Source organism: Schistocerca americana, chromosome 3 (genome assembly GCF_021461395.2).
Source record: "Schistocerca americana isolate TAMUIC-IGC-003095 chromosome 3, iqSchAmer2.1, whole genome shotgun sequence".
NCBI lineage: Eukaryota > Metazoa > Arthropoda > Insecta > Orthoptera > Acrididae > Schistocerca > Schistocerca americana.
In genome coordinates this window covers 697,293,559-697,313,626 of record NC_060121.1, presented here as the reverse complement: position 1 = coordinate 697,313,626, position 20,068 = coordinate 697,293,559, and positions in this window count along the sequence as shown.

The window sequence follows — 20,068 nt, the reverse complement described above, 5'->3', positions numbered from 1 at the left end:
TACAATCGGTTTATATCCATATAAAATGAAAAAAAAGATACGTGAGTTAATTGGAAATTATATACAACATACTCTCGTTGTATACTGCTGTTTCCTGTATGAAAAAAAAAAAAAAAAGGAAATACGAAAGTCTTGCTCATTTCTAGTCCGTCCTTGGAGGTTCACTACGCAAATGCTTGATCTATCTATGATAGATGAGATAAAGGACTTTTTGATAATACTGACTGAACTATTACGGAGTGAAGTTAAGCGACAATGAGATAAATTGTGCCATGTCACAGCTTTAGCAAAACGTTCTCTAGTCTGGTTTTACACATCTAATAGGAAGTGCACAGGGCTCAAACCGCTAAGCGTTTATGCAGTAAGAAAATGTGGTTGATCTGCTTCGTACTGGTAACAGACCGCTGACTATAGGTAGTGCTGTGCATTTGCTGACAAGAATTTAGCTTGTATTTTGTAATTCTTCTTGCTGGTTTCTGAACGACGTTTCAATGCCTAAGAGTTCCTCTGCCTCGCCTGTCTGTCTTGAGCTGAGGCTGCTAGCCCATGTTTTCTGGACTGAATTCAGCTGTGAGCGACTGTGAAAATACAAGCCATCACCAATATAAACATTGCTGTACTTGAAAGAAAGCAACAGCATACAAACATGCCTGAAATGCGTGCTACTCTATCGTTTAACGAAATATTGTGTCACTGCTTATGTATTCACTACGATGTAAGTGTTCCGTCGTTATTTGAATATTACTCGCTACTTAAGGAAATTTGCTATGAAGGCAACGCTAGTTTTGTGGCATTAATTTCATTGAACAGTCTTATTCTAACACTTACCGTAATTTTAAATGCCTGTGCAGTGTTTTTTTTTTTTTTTTTTTTTTTTTTTTTTGTCATTAGTCTTCTGACTGGTTTGATGTGGTCCGCCACGAATTTCTTCATTTCAGAGTAGCTCTTGCAACTTACGTCCTCAGTTATTTGCTGAATGTATTCCAACCTCTGTGTTACATCGGCAAAAAAGAGTGATACCACACTAACACGGTACTTGTCAAAGGTAAAGTTCTTTTTTTATTTTACATTTTTTATTTAGCGTTGAGTGCAGCCACAATATTCAACCACTTCATTGTACAATACTAAATTAAATTTATGCAGACACTGACACCGATACCCAACCATGTCTCATATAATACTTTATTAAATCGACATCGCTTAATGATGAGCGTTTTTATCGCTGAATATCATCTTCAGACGAGCTTAAACCACTAATACGAATAGATTAGTCGTGATATGTAACAGCTATACACTCTGACCGTCGTGAAATCGTGTTAAGTATGTCAATGAATTGCACAGTATGGCGTCGTATGTGTGTTGTAGTGGTCTTCAGTCAAAAAAATGGCTCTGAGCACTATGGGACTTAACAGCTGTGGTCACCAGTCCCCTAGAACTTAGAACTAAGTAAACCTAACTAACCTAAGGACATCACACACATCCATGCCCGAGGCAGGATTCGAAGCTGCGACCGTAGCGGTCGCGCGGTTGCAGACTATAGCACCTAGAACCGCTCGGCCACTCCGGCCGGCCATAACATCGGAGCTAGGCTACAACCCTGTCTCAGTCCCTTCTGAATCAGTGCTTCCATTTCATGCCCCTTGAATCTTATAACTGCTATCTGGTTTCTGTTCAAGCTGTAAATAGTATTTCGTTCCCTACAACCTTCAGAATTTCAAAGAAACTACTCAAGTTCTCTAAGACTACAAATGCTATAGAAGTAGGTTTACCGTTCCTTACCCTATGTTCTAAGATAAGTCGTAGGGTCAGTATTGCCTCGGGTGTTCCTACATTTCTCCGGAATCCAAACTGATCTTGCCGTTCTTCTGTAAAGAATTCGCGTTAGTATTTTGCAGCCATTGCTTACTAAACTGATAACCCAGTAATATTCATACCTGTCAACACATGCTTTCTTTTGGAATTTAAATTATTGCATTATTTTTTAAATCTGAGGGTGTTTCGCCTGTGTCATACATCTTGCACACCAGATGGAACAGTTTTGGTCATGGCTGGGCTCTCAGTGGTTCAGATTGTATAGCGTTTTTTGTCAGTTTAGCAGAATGCGAGCAGATGGTTAACGTGGAGTAGCATAACTTCACGTAGTCTTCCTGGTCGTTGTTCTTGCATTGCGCCTGCAAGACGACTCAGCTGTTGACAATAAATTTCAGTAGTTATAGTTACACCTCGGGGAAACAATCCGTAGTACAACACGCCATCGTTGTTCCAGCAGATGCAATATTCAAATTACACGACGCATTGACACCGACCCTGATGACATGTCCCACCCGTCAAAGAAGTTGCGAGATTCATTTTATACGCGGATTATAAGCAATGTCAGTGCAATAATACGGAGACGGCTACAACTAGCAGCTGTAAACAGCAGATGTCGACCAGTCAGTTGTGAGCACACAGTGTTCAGCGTTGCACGTGCCACTCTTGCTTGTCAACACCGTCCTGTCAAATATCGCAAAGGAGCAACATCTGAAAATGAAGACATCCGCCAACATGTTTTGTAGAAGAGAAAAGTGTGCCGATGGTATCATCCCCACAGTCCGACACCTCTGAATGCCGCGCACAACCTTCCCGCGCCGTTGCTACAGCGTGGCGCTGCCAGCGCCCCTCAGATGTCGTCCCCTGCCGACTGAAATGAGGGGCGGCCGGAGCCAGCTACGTGAAGAACGGTTGCAACCAGGGAGCGAGACGGAAGAGCGGAGCCCCTGACTGCGTCAACCTGCTACACGACGAGATCCCTTCCGAATAATAGGAATTGTGCAAGTCTGTAAAATAGCTATTAGTTGCTGCAATCACCTCCTCTTTTGAATAAAATCTTTGTCCCGCCAACCACGTCTTAAAATTGAGGAAAAAATAGTGGTCATAGAGAGCCAAGTCTGGAGAACAGGGGGCATCCCCAATAATTTTGCGACCACAACTGCTGAGATATGTGCTGGTGCATTGTCGTGATGGAAAAGGACCTTTTTGCGGGTCTAATCGCCGGCGTTTTCCTTGCAGATCGGTTTTCAAACGGTCCAGTAACGATGAATAATATGCACCTGTAATAGTTTTACCCTTTTCCAGATAGTCGATGAGGATTATCCCTTGCAAATCCCTAAAGACAGTCGCCATAACCTTTCCGGCCGAAGGAAAGGTCTTTGCCTTTTTTGGTGCAGATTCTCCCTTGGTAACCCATTGTTTAGATCGTTCTTTGATCTCAGGAGTATAGTAATGTATTCATCTTTCATCCACAGTGACGAAAAGACTCTTAAAGTCCTGTGGATTCTTCCTGAACACCTGCAAACCATACTTGCAACACTTCACACGATTCCGTTTTTGGTCAAGTGTGAGATATCGCGGAACCCATCTTGCGGATAGCTTTCTCAAGTCCAAATGTTTATGCAAAATTGTATGTACCCACTCATTCGAGATGCCCACAGCACTAGCAATCTCATGCACCTTAACTCTTCTGTGAGCCATCACTGTATCATGGATTTTATCAATGATTTCTGGAGTCGTAACCTCCACAAGGCGTCCAGAACGTTCAGCATCACTTGTGCCCATACGGCCACTCCGAAAATTTTGAAACCAGTTATAAACTGTTCTAATCGAAGGTGCAGAGTCACCGTAATGTTTATCAAGCTTCTATTTAGTCTCCTGAGGCGTTTTGGCTTTCATAAAGTAATGTCTAATCACCACACGAAATTCTTTTTCGTCCATTTTTTGACGATCACTCGACTTCCTTGATTCACACGAACGCCAAACACAAAGAAGTAGACCAATATGGCTGAAACTTGGTGTGCGTTCTTTCCAAAGAGGCTAATAACTAAACATGAGGTCAATACGCGCCGGTGGTGCTATCTCTCGCACTCTGTACGGACTTTTCAAACGCCCCTCGTATAGTGAGCTGTGGTGATTGGAACGGTCGTCGCCCAGGGGTCTGAATACCGGGCGTGTTCTATGTGGCTCCGCTGTGGCGTGTATTTAACTAAGAGAACTCTGCGGGAGGGGGAGTCCGAAAACATGTCATGCTACTTATATGTACCGTATTCTGATGGTTATTTTCGTGTCCCAGAGACAAATTCTGAGAGTTGTGTTTTCTTTTGTAACTGTTTGCAATGAGCAAACATAGACGAATGAGGAACTTTAGTAATTTTGATAGGATGAGCGCGTGTGTCATATTCACTTCTGGTTGTAAAGTTTTTCTGGGCAAAGGTACCACATTAAATTAAATTAAACGTTTCATTGTAAAGTTTTTTTTGACATATTGTTTTAAATGAATTATTTCGTGTTGGTTTTAAAGGTATGGTTTTGAGAGTATCAGTGGATTTTACTTTAAAAAAATGGCTCTGAGCACTATGGGACTTAGCATCTACGGTCATCAGTCCCCTATAACTTAGAACTACTTAAGCCTAACTAACCTAAGGACATCACAAACATCCATGCCCGAGGCAGCACACAACACCCAGTCATCACGAAGCAAAGAAAATCCCTGATCCCGCCGGGAATCGAACCCGGGAACCCAGGCGTGAGAAGCGACAACGCTACCGCGGAACCACGAGCTGCGGACAGTGGATTTTACTGGATGGTTATTTGAATAACATTATGCTTAGAACTGTTGTATTACGCCTACCTCCTCACCCCCAGCCTTTCCACTTAATGATGTGTTAGAAAAGGTGTGTGCATAGTTTGTTCCACTCACCTTGACTTCCGAATAAAAACAACTATATATGAATGAGAGCCGCGACTTGATTGAAATGCAAGGCACAGACAGTTCTTTCCTGGAAAAAAATCATCACGGGTGACGAGACGTGGTATTATAAATACGAACTTAACGCTAAACTACGAAGTGCAGAAGTTCACATGAACGGTCAACGCATTGACTACACAACCGACATTGAAGCCACTGTGACGCGTGAGTTGGCAAGCACGCAAAATAAGAGCTTCTCTGACAGTTTTACATAGTTTCAATAACGTTTTGAACGTTGTGCTCAAGTGAGAGAAACTATGTAGAGTACCTGCAGCATTAAATCTTCTTAACGTTTATTTTATACGAATCAAGTCTCAAAGCATTTTTAGGCTGACTGGATGTATGCGTTAAATGATTCAGATTGTGTAAGAGGTCGACAGCAGCCAGATTGTAAGAAGTTAATAAAAATATCCGCACTGAAGGCAAATAACAAATAATGTGTAGTTCCAGACTCAACAATGCAGCGTGAATTGAAATTTTTGAGCCACTTTCAGAAACGAATATCATTCAAGAATCTCAGATGCAAAACACAATCAACATTAACAAAAGACTGTGTTCTAGAGGAATTTGTGGTACTAACCTTTGCCTTTGACAAGTGACAATGTAAATGACAATGATGAATTGCTGTCACATTTTCATTGGCTTAGAGACAAATTAAAGTTTTAACATCGGCTGTCTATGAGAAACAAAATACTGAATTATAATATTTAGTCGAGTTGTCACTCTTTCCTTTCTTACGATTGTACTGGATTGGTGCATAAGTTCGTAGCGTATTTTCATAAGTTTAATAAGCCTAACAAATGCACATAACAGAGAGTTTAGTCATCAATAATACATTCTCCTTCGCTATTTACAGAAGAGTGCCAACGTTGGGGTAACTGTGCGATTCCGCGACTGTAGAAATCACGTGATTTTTTGGCGAAGAACCGTCGAGCCGAGTTCGGAGCGCATATTCATCCGAAAAGGAAGTTTCTCGAAAGCTGTTCGGTTGAGAAGAGACAAGGTGAAAATCCGAGAGCGAAATATCAAGTGAAAAACATGGGTACGGAATAACTTCCCAACCCAACTCCTGTATAGCGTTTTTTGTCAGCAGAATGCGATCGGTCTTTATCGTGGAGAAGCATCACTTCACGCAGTCTTTCAGGTCGTTGTTCTCGCATTGCGTCTGCAAGGTGACTCAGCTGTTGACGATAAACGTCAGTAGTGATAGTTCCATCTTGAATAAGCAATTCGTGGTACACCACACCATCGCTGTTCCAGAAGATGCACAACATTATCTATTGTGAATGCACGCAGATCTTTGTACGGGGAGTTATTTCTTTGTTTTTGCTCACCCTCCTTTCTTTTCCTTTTGTTAGCATTTTTTAGCATTTATCGCCACCAGTAATGATACAGGATATGAATGGTCGCAGTTCTTCGCCGCTCAGAGTAGCCGCGTGGTTTGAGGCGCCATGTCACGGATTGTGCGGCCCCTCCCGCCGGAGGTTCGAATCTTCCCTCGGGCATGGGTGTGTGTGTGTTTTGTTCATAGCATAAATTAGTTTACATTAGTTTAAGTAATGTGTAAGTCTAGGGACCGATGACCTCAGCAGTTTGGCCCCTTAGGTCCTCACATGTATTTGTACATTTTTTCGGAGTTCTTGACGAGCCAATTGATGACGAGCAAGCAGACATGCACTGATGGTCACCTGCTGATTCTTGTGATTTTGGGTTAGATGGTTCAAATGGTTCAAATGGCTCTGAGCACTATGGGACTCAACTTCTGAGGTCATTAGTCCCCTAGAACTTAGAACTAGTTAAACCTAACTAACCTAAGGACATCACAAACATCCATGCCCGAGGCAGGATTCGAACCTGCGACCGTAGCGGTCTTGCGGTTCTAGACTGCAGCGCCTTTAACCGCACGGCCACTTCGGCCGGCTTGGGTTAGATCATAGGTATCCATAAACCCGATTTTTGAACCTTCCCCATTACAAGCAGTGGTGGATTGATCAATTTTCTCAGTTCTACTCTCGTATACTGACGTGTCGTGAATGATTGTGAATTAATGCGCTTAAGCGATCTTCATTAAATCTTGAAGATCTCCCTGAACGTGGAGTGCAACTAATGTTGAAACGATTCTCCTTAAAACGAGAAAATGGTTCAAAAATGACTCTGAGCACTATGGGACTTAACTTCTGAGGTCATCAGTCCCCTAGAACTTAGAACTACTTAAACCTAACTAACCTAAGGACATCACACACATCCATGCCCGAGGCAGGATTCGAACCTGCGACCGTAGCGGTCGCATGGTCCCAGACTGTAGCGCCTAGAACCGAGAAAATGGTTTTCCTTGCCGTACTCTGTCCAGTGGCATTATTCTTATACACGGCGCAAATGTTTCTGGTTGCCTCCGCTACTGTCAACCCTCTATTGAAGCCAGACAGAAGAATACGTAGGAAATGTTCCGATTTCTCCACTTGGCAGTCCATTTTCCAGTGTCCACAGCTGCAGTGACTATTTGCAGATTACAAAATGACAATATGTAAACTCAGATGGCAAAAGTGAACTACAAATAAAACAAAGTCAATTAGTCAATCAATAAATAAACCCATAGCAATCGAACACCAACATGCAAAACAAAACAAAAAACACTATGAACTTCTCTACCAAATTAGTATACTGTATATTGTGGCGGCGGTTGGCACTGTTGCAGACGACCGCGACCGTTTCAAAGACATTGCAGGGTCAGGCGATCCTGCGACATTACGTGAAGAGTGGGGAATAACGAGCAGACAGTGAACTTTGGTCGACGTTCCGATTTTAGCTACAGTATTGTGTTTAGGAGTCGCTTAGATGGAAATGGTGCCGAGTGTAGGCTGTTATCTCTCGGGGAGTGACGCATGGTTTCTGCACCGTCGAACACTACCGTGTTTAGCTGCACGGACTCCTGGTTAATATTCGCTCGCCGGTGTTGTTGTACTACACGAATGCTTCCCGAGCGGAAGCAAGCCTTTTCAGACACGCATTATGGCGCACAGTGGAGCGCGACTGTGCATGTGTGTTCACAAGGAAGTAACAGCCGCACTCGAGAAGCCGTGCTACGCTGGGACAGTGGCGAATGGTCGCCCACGTTTGGTGCTTGTCGGGTCACCTTTGAATTGCATGACGTTGCGATTATGGTACTTTGGTTTGGACGCTGTTTCACGATATCTTGTGGTCACGCATCACTGACATTTACTGTGTAGGCTTGCGTTAGCGCGTCTAGTCAAAGGGTTGATGCAGCCGTTACAAATGTAATCGGAATAGTAAGTATTTCTGCTTGATTTAAGATATACAAGGATTACAGTGGTTCCTCTGACTTGATTCCGAGAATACTGTGGTGCTTGTCTTGATCAATATTACTGATTATTAATCTGTCTTAGGTACGAAGTAAAATTTTGTTCTATGATTTCTACTGTCGCGACCAGTGTAAAGCTTGTCAAGTAAACGTAAGGCTTGTGTTAAAGCAGAGGTTTCACTTTGTAGTTTCTAGGCGGGGTTAGAAGTGGTTTCCATGTCTCACTGGACCTTATGATGATTTATTGGAACTATTGAGATGAGCATTGAAAAACTGATGTCATTTTTCTGGACGAGATTTAAAAGGGTCACCGTCGAGCAGCAAGCATTGCTGTCAGCTTCTTGCTTGTGTGTGATCTACCTTTATCCTGATTAAACTATGATTGTTTCAGGAAACAGACTGCATTATATTCAGAGGTATACCCTGAAACTGGTTTATGTTGTAATGAAAACGGTCTTTAAGAAATGCCCGGCATATGTCGAATATACGACGAGAAGATTGCGGTAATTTCGACAGTTGAAGCTACCTTCCACTCTGCCTGCAATTTTTTGTAAACCTTATTTATTTATTTATTTATTTGTCCATATAAATCTCTTTTTAAGTACATATATTGTACACAGGATATTGGACAGAAAACATTTTTTGGCTATGGGGTTTTCAAATATCAAACATAAATTTTATAAATTTTTATGACAGATTGGATCTATACAGTTAATAATTACAAATTTTTGAAATACTGTATATTTATAACTTATTTCTACAATTAAAGATACAAATTACATTTTTTCTTGCATAAGATACTGTGAGACTGAATAGTAGCAGTTTTTCAGAAGGTAGGATGTCACAGACTTTTTAAAGCTTTGTAGTTCAGTAAGAGATTTTATATGTCTTGGTAATCTGTTGTAAAGTTTTGTTCCTGCATGATATACACCTTTTTGGCATAATGTGGTGTTACAATGATTGACATGTATGTCACTGTCTGACCTGGTACTGTAATCATGGACACTTTTGTTTTGAGGAAAAAGGTTTTCTTTTCTCAGTATACTTTTTTTGACATGCGTGACTATTTCCAGTATATAAATGCAGGGAAGGGGTAGGATCTTTAGATCTTTAAAGAAAGGTTTGCATGATTTTCTGCTGCTCACTTGTTTCATTATTCTTATAATTGCCTTTTGTTTCCTGAAAACTGTTATGGCCTGATGTACATTTCCCCAGAAAATGATACCGTACTTCAGTATTGAATGTACACGAGCAAAGTATACAGCCCTAACTGTTTCTGCACTAGTACTGTTGCAGAGAATTCTTACCACATAGCTCATTTTTGCTAGTTTTGAATTTGTGGCTGTGATATGAGTGTTCCATTTAAGATTTTCCTGGATATGAATCCCAAGAAATTTAGTTTCATTGACAGAACTAATGTTTTGGTTATCTATACATATTACAGGTTGTGCCGGATTTTTATTTTGATCAGTGTGGAAATTCATTAGTACAGTTTTTTGGGGATTAACTATTAGCCTGTTCTGGTAAACCATTCAGACACTCCTTTTGTAATATCTTTTGCAGATGCAGTAAGATTTTCTTCATTATTCCCTTCAATCAATAGACTGGTGTCATCTGCAAACAGTACTGGTTCAGAATCTCTAACGTGTGATGGGAAATCGTTAATGTAGACCAAAAAAAGAAAGGGACCTAAAATGGAGCCCTGTGGAACACCATGAGTTAGTCCACATGGTTTTGAAACGTGTACCTGGAGTTCATTTCCTTCTTCTGTGTACTTAATTTCAGTTACCTGAGAACGATATTCCAAATATGATTTGATCCACTGATCCACTGATTTGGCACACCTCTTACACCATACCATTCGAGCTTCCTCAGGAGTATAGAATGATCAATCACATCAAAAGCTTTTGATAGGTCCAAGAATAAACCTGAGATATTTCTGTGGTTGTCCACTGCATTTACGACATGGTTTATCAGATTGAAAGTGGCAGTTTCAATTGATCTCTGTGGTCTGAAGCCATGTTGACATCCAGAAATAATATTATTCTTGTTGAAGAATGTAATTAGTTTTGAAAGGAACACTTTTTCAATAATTTTCGAAAACCCTGACAATAGAGACACAGGCCTATAGTTACCCATACATTGATGATCACCTTTTTTATATAGGGGTATTACTTTGGCCATTTTCAGTTGCTGAGGGAAGACACCACATGATAAGGATGAATTGCATATGTCCAATAAAGGTGAAAGTATTTGTCTTGCTGTTATTTTTATAATATAATCTGGAATATCATCAATACCAGTTGAGTACTTACTCTTCAGTGAATTAATGGTATTTAGGAGCTCTGTTGGGCTTACTGGACTGAGGAACATGGATATATTATTTATTTCAATAGATGAAAGTTCTTTCCATGTTGTCTTAGGTGGATTTCCAAATTTTTCCTTCACTAATTTCCCAGCAACAGTTGCATAGTAAGAATTGAAACTATTTGCAACTTCCCTAGGGTCAGTGACATTCTTGCCATCATGTGATATCACAATATTTTTGTGAGTTGTCTTCTTCCCAGTAAGATCCTGCACAGCTTTCCACATGGACTTAGTTTTATTGGATGACTTCATAATATATTTGTCATTTTCCTTAATTTTTGCCTCCTTTATGATGCATTTCAAAACTAGCTTGTATTTTTTGAAATAATTAATAAATTCTTGACTGCTGTTAGTTTTTGACTGCAGAAAAAGTTCCCGCTTTTTTTTACAAGTTACTCTGATGCCTGATATAATCCAGTTTCTGAATCTATCTGTGCTCTTGGAAATAACTTTCCATTGTGGAAAAGCTATGTCAAAGTTATGCTTGAAAATGTTCAAAAAATTTTCCATCTTTTCGTTAGTATTAGAGGTATCGTATACTTCTCTCCAAGATTGTTCACTGATTAGGTACTGGAAGCATTCAATATTTTTCCCACTATAAATCCTTTTATGGATAACATTTTCTATACTGGTCGAAATGTGATTTATAGGTATGGTCAGTAATTGTGAAAGGTGGTCACTATAGCCGGTATCAAAGATTTCTGATGTACACTTGTCCATGTTTACACATACCTGATCAAGGAGAGTGACACTACTTTTAGTTACATGTGTTGGAGAGCTAACAGTAAGACAAAGATTGTAGGGTTTTATAATATTTAAAAACGTTTCCCTGTGAGGGCTATGGCTCAGAAAGTCAATATTAAAATCACCACATAGTACCACTGTTTTCCCAGTTCTCTTAAGTTTGCCTAAAGCAAGGTCCAATTTTTTGAAAAAAACACATATGTTGCTAACAGGAGATCTATACACACATAAAATAATAGTATTTTCAGACATTAACTCTACAGCTGAGATTTCAAAGTCTCTTTCACAACCAAGTTTGCAAACAGATGTTATACTCTTATAATCTACATTTTCTTTTACATATATACAAGTTCCCCCACGTTTTGATTCCATTCTACAAAAGCAGTTTGCAAGGTTAAAATGTAATTTTTTTAAGTACTGAAAATACTCATTTTGTAACCAATGCTCACATAACACTGAAACATCTTTCCATTCACTATTGAGGAGTATATTTATTTCATCAACTTTGTTTGTTAATGACTGTACATTCTGGTGTACAATCTTCAGTCTATATTTGCAATTTAATTCTGCATCACATTTATTTGTGATACAGTCTACTTCCCTAAAAAATGCCTTTCACCCTTTTTATAAGACATTGCATCTTTCTTTATGACCCATTTGTCCAAAGTACTTTGGACTGCTTCTATATTAGGCCTATTGTGATTCCAATTTATAGACCGAGGAGGAAGAAACTGCAACACCAAAAAAGAACTAAGGTAGAATAATGAATTTTCGTGAATAACTTTGTGTCGGTACCATACTTAGGTGATTAAGATTCAAGATTACACTTTAATGTAAGTGCAAGATAAGCTATTACAAATGTAAAATGCTGGTACATTAATACGGAGACAGATCTGGTGACCGATCAGGCTATAGCGATATGTCGGCACTCTGTAGAGCATGTTGGGCTTCAACAACAGCGGTATGTGGGGCGAGCGTTATCCTGTTGGAACCCCCCCCCCTCTCCCCACTCCCCCCCCCCCCCCCCCCCCCCCCCCGCGAAGCTGTTCATAAATGGCAGCACAACAGGTCGAATCACCAGACTGCCTTACAGATTTTCAGTCAGGGTAAACGGGGGTTAACCACGAGAGTGGTCCTGCTGTCATACAAAGTAGCACCCCAGATATTACTCCAGGTGTAGGTCCAGTACGTCTAGCACATAGACAAGTTGGTTGCAAGGCCCCAACTGGCCTCATTCTAACCAACAGACGGCCATCATTGGTACCGAGACTGAACCAGCTTTCATAAGAGAACACAACAGACCTCCACCCTTGTCCTTCAACGAGCTCTTTCTTGACACCTCTGAAGTCGTAAATGGTGGTTGTTTGGGATCCCCGAGCGGTTCTAGGCGCTACAGTCTGGAGCCGCGCGACCGCTACGGTCGCAGGTTCGAATCGTGCCTCGGGCATGGATGTGTGTGATGTCCTTAGGTTAGTTAGGTTTACAAAGTTCTACGTTCTAGGGGACTGATGACCACAGCAGTTAAGTCCCATAGTGCTCAGAGCCATTTGTTTGGGATCAGTGGAATGCACGCTACAGGGAGTCTGGCTCGTAGCTGTCATTGAAGTAGCCGATTTATGGTAGTTTGCTGTGTCACTATGGTGCCAATTGCCGCTCAGACTTCCGCTGGAGATGCTGTAGATTGGCAGGACCATACGCCAAAAAAGGTGGTCCTCCTGCTCGGTAGTGCCACGTGGCCGTCGGAAGCCCTGTCTTCTTGCGACCATACATTCTCGTGACCACTGCTGTCAGCAGTAATGTACAGTGGATACATTCCTGAACATCCAGCTTCTCGTAACCCTATCACACGACCTCATTCAAACTCACTGAGGTGTTTATAATGGAGTCTTTGTCGCTTTTAAGCCACTCTTGACTGACATCAGTTCACCACATCCTTTCTCAAAGGTAACAAAAGCTCACGGCCATTATAGCTCGTATTTAAAGCAAACCTGGTTGGCATCCTCATACCGGCGGTAATAGTGCCAGTCTCAAGCGACTGGCGCCTACCAACTTTCGTTTATGTCGCACAACTCCTTAGTGTTGCGACTTTTTTTTACCCATCAGTGTAATTCGTCTATAGAATGGTGCTGTATTTTATTTCACAAGCTTTGCCTAATGTTTAACAGTTTTACATAATGTCTTTTGACTGTTGTTTTATAACTTATTTTGGGATTTTACTTTAATTAACAGTCGAGGGAAATTGTTTTAAGGTTGTTAGGACGTTGTGGGAAGATTTCCCGAATTTGGGTAAGATATGTGTTATCAGAAATATTGGACCATATCTGTGAATCGTAAGTTTCACTCATGTTAAGACCTTCTTGGTTTGGTATTTTCTGATTAACGACTTCTTATTCTGAAGGATAAATGTGTGTTAATTTTGGAGGGATAATTGTGTTTTTGAATGGAAAAAACTGTTTTATATGCATATTTAATAAAATGGACGCTGTGGGTGAACCTTGGGTTATACTCTCGTCCTACCGTCTCTATCAACAACGGGAATTTGGGTTGGCTACTTACATTAACTAACGGTACAATATAATCTCTAAGAGAGAGGTCAGGCCCATTTCCTCTGGTGTTTTAGCAGAGTTTGCAATTTGCTTCTTGCAACGTGTAACTGGAGTAAGCCCAAACAAATACCACCCATCACCACTTTCCTTCGACGTCTAGTGTCAACGAAAAATAGAGGTTTTCTTCCCGTCAAAAACAGAATGCGCCTCAAAGTAAAATTTAAGGTTTCCAGTTAATAGTGCGCTTCCAAATTAGCCTAGTTTGATATTGTATTTATCAAATGCTCAAATGTGTGTGAAATCGTATGGGACTTAACTGCTAAGGTCATCAGTCCCTAAGCTTACACACTAATTAACCTAAATTATCCTAAGCACAAACTCACACACCCATGCCCGAGGGAGGACTCGAACCTCTGCCGGGACCAACATCACAGTCCATGACTGCAACGCCTTAGACCACTCGGTTAATCCCGCGCAGCTTGGATTTATCAATATGTATTAAAAGGGTCAGTAAAACACGAAGGCCGGCCACTGTGGCCGAGCGGTTCTAGACGCTTCAGTCCGGAACGGCGCTGCTGCGACGGTCGCAGGTTCGAGTCTGCCTCGGGCATGGATGTGTATGATGTCCTTAGGTTAGTTAAGTTTAAGCAGTTCTAAGTCTAGGGGACTGATGACCTCAGATGTTAAGTCCCATAGTGTTTAGATCCATTTGAACCATTTTTGAAAACACGAAGAGCTGCGGTCGCAGGTTCGAATCCTGCCTCGGGCATGGATGTGTGTGATGTCCTTAGGTTAGTTAGGTTTAAGTAGTTCTAAGTTCTAGGGGACTGATGACCTCATATGTTAAGTCCCATAGTGCTCAGAGCCATTTGAACCATTTGAAAACACGAGGAGTAATCAGCGCTACAGCAGCGGCTGAGTAGCGCTGCTGCATGGCGGTAGCAGACAGTGTGCGGCATGACGGCACACGAGATGTGGCAAGTCCCGGGGTTCCAGACTGAAGCGCCTAGAACCGCTTGGCCATTCCGCCCGGCTTAACTAAGATAAATTTAAGGAGTATCGTCTGCTTTTTGGTCCTTTTTACTCCTCTGAAAAGTTCGTAAAATTAAGTAGACATTAACTTGTTAGGGATATGGAAATTGATACCGTTCCGTAAAATTGTCTTGAAAAATGGCACCCTTCTCCGATGTACTACTACGTGCCTACATATATTGCTCTCGACTGGTCTATAATGCAGGTGATATCAATAACAGAGACGGAAGTATAGGTAAACATTCGTTCGCCGTGATTTCCTCGCCTGGTCTGCTCCGTCTCGTATGCCAGCATACGAAGCAGTCTGTGCTGCCGCCATGCCGCGGAGCAGTTCAGCGTCTGCTCTAAAACTCGTTATTCTTCTTGTTTTACTGATCCTGGTGAGACATCGATAAACCGAACATTTCTCTAGACTAACACGGGAGCGTTTTATCGAAGGAATAGTTAAACTGCACTTAAAAAAAAACTCTTTCTTTATTGTAACGTGAAATAAAACGAGATTTTCCGTTGACAGTAGACGTCGCAGGAAAGCGGTGGTGGGCAGAATTTCTTATGGATGACTCCAGCTGCACACTCAAAAAAGGAAACTGTGAATATCTCCTGAAACATCGGAGAAAATGTGCCCAACATTTTTTTCCGATAAACAGCTGAAATCCGATAAACAGCGTTCTTATAAAGACGAAGAATTTAATTTACAACTGATAAATAGTCTCCAGTGGAGCTGTATAAGTAAAGTGCACATGTCACGACTTACAATTATAAATGAAATATTATTGGATATTACTTTACAGTATTATGGTGAAGTAAAATGGTAGATTTGAAGAAACACGATAAAACACAGTTGAATAACGGCCTCCCATTTGATTAATTCTACCATCGCAACATTTTTTTCCCATAGAGCTACTGTTGATACCCTGTTTTGTGTATTTTATTGTTTATGAAGTCACTATCTTCAATGCTACATCACCTTCATATCTGCCTCAGAAGGGCTTAACATTCCGTTTGACTAAGCAGTTGCGGTTTTCTTTATAGTTTCCTTTGTTTTTGAGCAGAAGAGGTATATTGAATGCAGCTGTGTTGCCTGTTCCCCTTTTTTCTTACGCATATTCTCCTCATTTAGATCAGTCAGATGGTCTCAGTAACCCATACAAACTGCTGTATAGAGAAAGGCACATTCTGCAAACGAGTTTGGCAGTCTGTGGGACGTATTTTTATGTTATCCATTATATTATGTATAGTCCACAGATTCAGCAAGCAAACTAGTTCTCATACGCTCAAGTTCGTGCAGCAGCAGCAGCTGCTGCTCCTTTCTTTTGAAGATTTTTTTTTTGTAAATATATCTCCTCAACATATCTATTCAACACAGGGCCTCAGGATTTCGTACTATGTGTTCAATATTTTTCTGTAGTTGCAAAAAAACCGGACAGTGAAAGGATAAGACAGTGAATTTGTATCAAAAGAGGAAAAATGGATCAAATGACTCTGAGCACTATGGGACTCAACTTCTAAGGTCATCAGTCCCCTAGAACTCAGAACTACTTAAACCTAACTAACCTAAGGACATCACACACATCCATGCCCGAGGGAGGATTCGAACCTGCGACCGTAGCGGTCGCGCGATTTCAGACTGTAGCGCCTCCAACCGCTCGGCCAATCCGGCCTGCTCAAAAGAGGAGCAATGCAAATTTCGGTTTAGTTACCCTGATTAAGGTTCTCTTTTATTTCGATGGCTCACTTAGGCTGAATGGTCTAAAATCTAACACACTATTTATGATTCTGTATGGGCCCTCTCTAAATGAAAAAGTTTCTGTGTTTCCTGATTTACCAATATGTTTTTGTCTCCTTGGAAAATATTCTGCCAGCCACTGTGGCTGAGTGGTTCTAGGCACTTCAGTCCAGCACTGCGCTGCTGCTATGGTCACAGGATTGAATCATGCCTCGGGCATGGATGTGTGTGATGTCCTTAGGTTAGTTAGGTTTAAGTACTTCTAAGTCTAGTGGACTGATAACTTCAAATTTTAAGTCCCATAGTGCTTAAAGCCATTCTTGAAAATACCCTTCTCAATTCTTTTGTAATTTGTCGTGTTTTATACCACCTCTATTTTTTTCTCATCTTGTAGTGTAAGGTGGCAGCTTTAATTAATAACAATTTCGCACCTAACATGAGGGATTACACGTTGTAACCAGAAGATGAATATGTCACCTGACATAGTTCAGCGATAATGAGCAGATTTGCCTATCAAAATGTATAGTATGTAATGCAAAGGGATGACACTCAACTCGATGGTAGTAGCACATCGAACCCAAATCCTGCACGTCAGTGAGCAAAAGGTGAAAAAAGCTGCTGGAGGAAAAGTTTTCGTTTGGGGGCATACACGAGTTGTGCTGTCATGGCCCAAGTACAATGGAACGCTTCTAAAATGGGATTGGTGACTCGCGGTGAGAGGGACAACGAACACGCCAGGCGATACATCGAGGGGAGCAGGTAGGGGCGCAGTTCTGCTTGCTAGAAGAAATTCTTTAGAATACTGCAATGGAGAATTTCCAGATGGATACAAACAGACCAGCAATGCAGTTGAACACGTGAAATGCCCATGGTACACTCATGATGTACGTGTGTAACTTTTAGGTGTCAGGAGCGGGCACAAAATGTCCTATTGGCTGAAATAAACTCGGAAGGAGTATAAAGGACAATATTTCGATGCAGTTTAAAGGTAGGCCCTTTGTGATTGGCAGACGTAGTTTCTACAAGATGAAAGGAATGACGTGAAGCACGAAAGGACGCAGCCGTGGGACAGTTTGCTACAAAAGACACAAGACAGAAATCTTCAAGGACTCTCCTCTGAACCAGCGTCAAGTGTAGAACAGGATGCATCACGCTCTATACTACGCCAAAAGAGGAATTTTTGTGTGAACACTGTGTTCCCTTTGGCTGACATTCAGCTAGAAAAATCCGAAGAGTCGTTGGGCTCCTATAGCGGAGAAACGAAACAGCCCCATAGTTAATTGTTCTCGCAAGAACTGAGAGGGCATTGAAGTATACACGCTGCACCTTCTACGCACATGTATGTCGCCATATTTTCCAGATTAGACATGACTGCATGTTTTCTCGCCTAACGAAAGACATAGAACAGTTTGAGCTGACAAAATCAGTAAGGATTTTGATTAGCTTTTTGTAGGATTTTCAGAGGGCGAGAGCAGCCATGCAGCCGACAGCACATCGCAGCTAAAAGGTAATTTCCGCTGGCAGAGGTGTAAACTTGTTGGTTCACCAGCTTGCGTCCACTGTGAACTCGAGCAACCTTTTGCTCATGTTGTCACAAAAACTAACCGTCCTCTGTAGACTTGATTGTGATCCTAAATAGTACCGAACTTAGAACCAGAATCGGTTGATTTGTCGTAATATTAGCTAACATCACGGCGTAGTAATAAGAACATCTTGTAGAGAACCGTATATTTAAATGTGATATTGTTGTGTTCAGGGTTATTTCTGCTAAACAGGACGTAATGCGTTGTCTTGACAACTGTCCTGTAAGTGTCATGTCACAATCTATGTAAACTCGTGTGCTTCTTTAACAACAAAATAGGAATAAACCAGTATTACACCTCAACACCAGTATGCTCCGTCCTAGAATAAGGGTCCACACCTAATCCCAGTCACTGATTCTAGCAACGTTAATGCACTCACAGGGTGTTTTTGCTAATGTCTGTCAAACGTGAAAAGGAGTGGAGCAGTAATCGTTCGGATCCACATAACTACTATGTCCAACACTCTTTAGAATCTGTGCCCTCTCTGTCCTGCAACATCTCTCGCCTGTACTTCAGCTTCTAGCTTCATTGTAGATACAGCGGAATGCCGTAGCAGACGTTATTGTAGTCCTGCATTTCGTATTTTAACTGTCCACTTACTTTCAACATCCCCTTATTGCAACACACATAAGATGTTTTCAGTTTCTTCTTCATTTATATGCAGTATAGCACTCCAGACGTTCACATCCAGAATTTCTTATGTCTGTACCAATATCTGATAGCAGCTGAAGGCATTCTCCGCTCCCACGACAGGATTGCGTGTATGTTGTGCCTCTAGTGGGATGGAAATGAATTCATATGGGGGTGATTCTATTTGCGTACGATATGGTTTCGTACATTGACGGAGAGAATGTGTGCGTTTCAGCTCACAATAGCTGGCGCTGCAAACTCAAAGCACAGCGCTGCGTCAAGGAAAGGTTAACTCGAGAACGTGCCATTAGCTATTAGACGGCAGAAGGATGGGCATGCCGCTTTCTAAGACCTGATGTGCTAGGACTTTACCTTACACTAGGAGATAGGAAACGCCCATTCCTGGAAAACTATTGCGGCATGGCAGAATAACTACCGGTATACGACAGACATAACTAGGAAATGTGAACCTGGCCATCATAGGGTCTGTCAGGTAAATGACGACGAGAATCTTTCAGGAGCTGCTACATATTTCTTTTTTTCAGTCAATGATTCGTATGTAAGGTTGTAAAACTCTGCCTGTGTGAAAGAGAAAATGGTTCAAATGGCTCTGAGCACTATGGGACTTAACTTCTGAGGTCATCAGTCCCCTAGAACTTAGAACTACTTAAACCTAACTAACCTAAGAACATCCATGCCCGAGGCAGGATTCGAACTTGCGACCGTAGCGGTCGCGTGGTTCCAGACCGTAGCGCCTAGAGCCGCTCGGCCACTCCGACCGGCTGTGTGAAAGTGAAATTCAAATGTATCTGAATTAACCATGAAGCAGGCACACCCTTCCGATTCAGTGCTAAATTTAACGTATGCAACTGATTTACCAACGCTATCATTTATTTCGACCCTAGCAGTGAATTTGAAGATGAGGAAATTGACATACTCTTTATCATTGAAACGGAATGACTGTGACAAAGTCAAGATTTAAGTTTACTCTATGGTTTATTACAAAAGAGAGTTGGAGTTGTAAAGCTTTAACAATAATTACGGGAATTTAAATTTTGCAAAGATATACTTTCCTATGAAAGTTGCTAACTAAAGCTCTGAGGTGGCAAGATTAATGAATGAGGGGAGTTGCCGGTGGAGTTGCTTAATAATAACGCGTCTGACACTATGAACGGATCTGCACTCTGACTATGGTCATTTCAGTCACTGTTTGTCTCCAACAAGAACCCAGAACGCCAAAGGCTGGAGGAAGCACTGCCTAATATCTGACAGTGAAACTCATCTTGAATTTGAACTGCAGTACTTTCGATTTTCTTAATATGCCATAGCTGTGAGCGACAC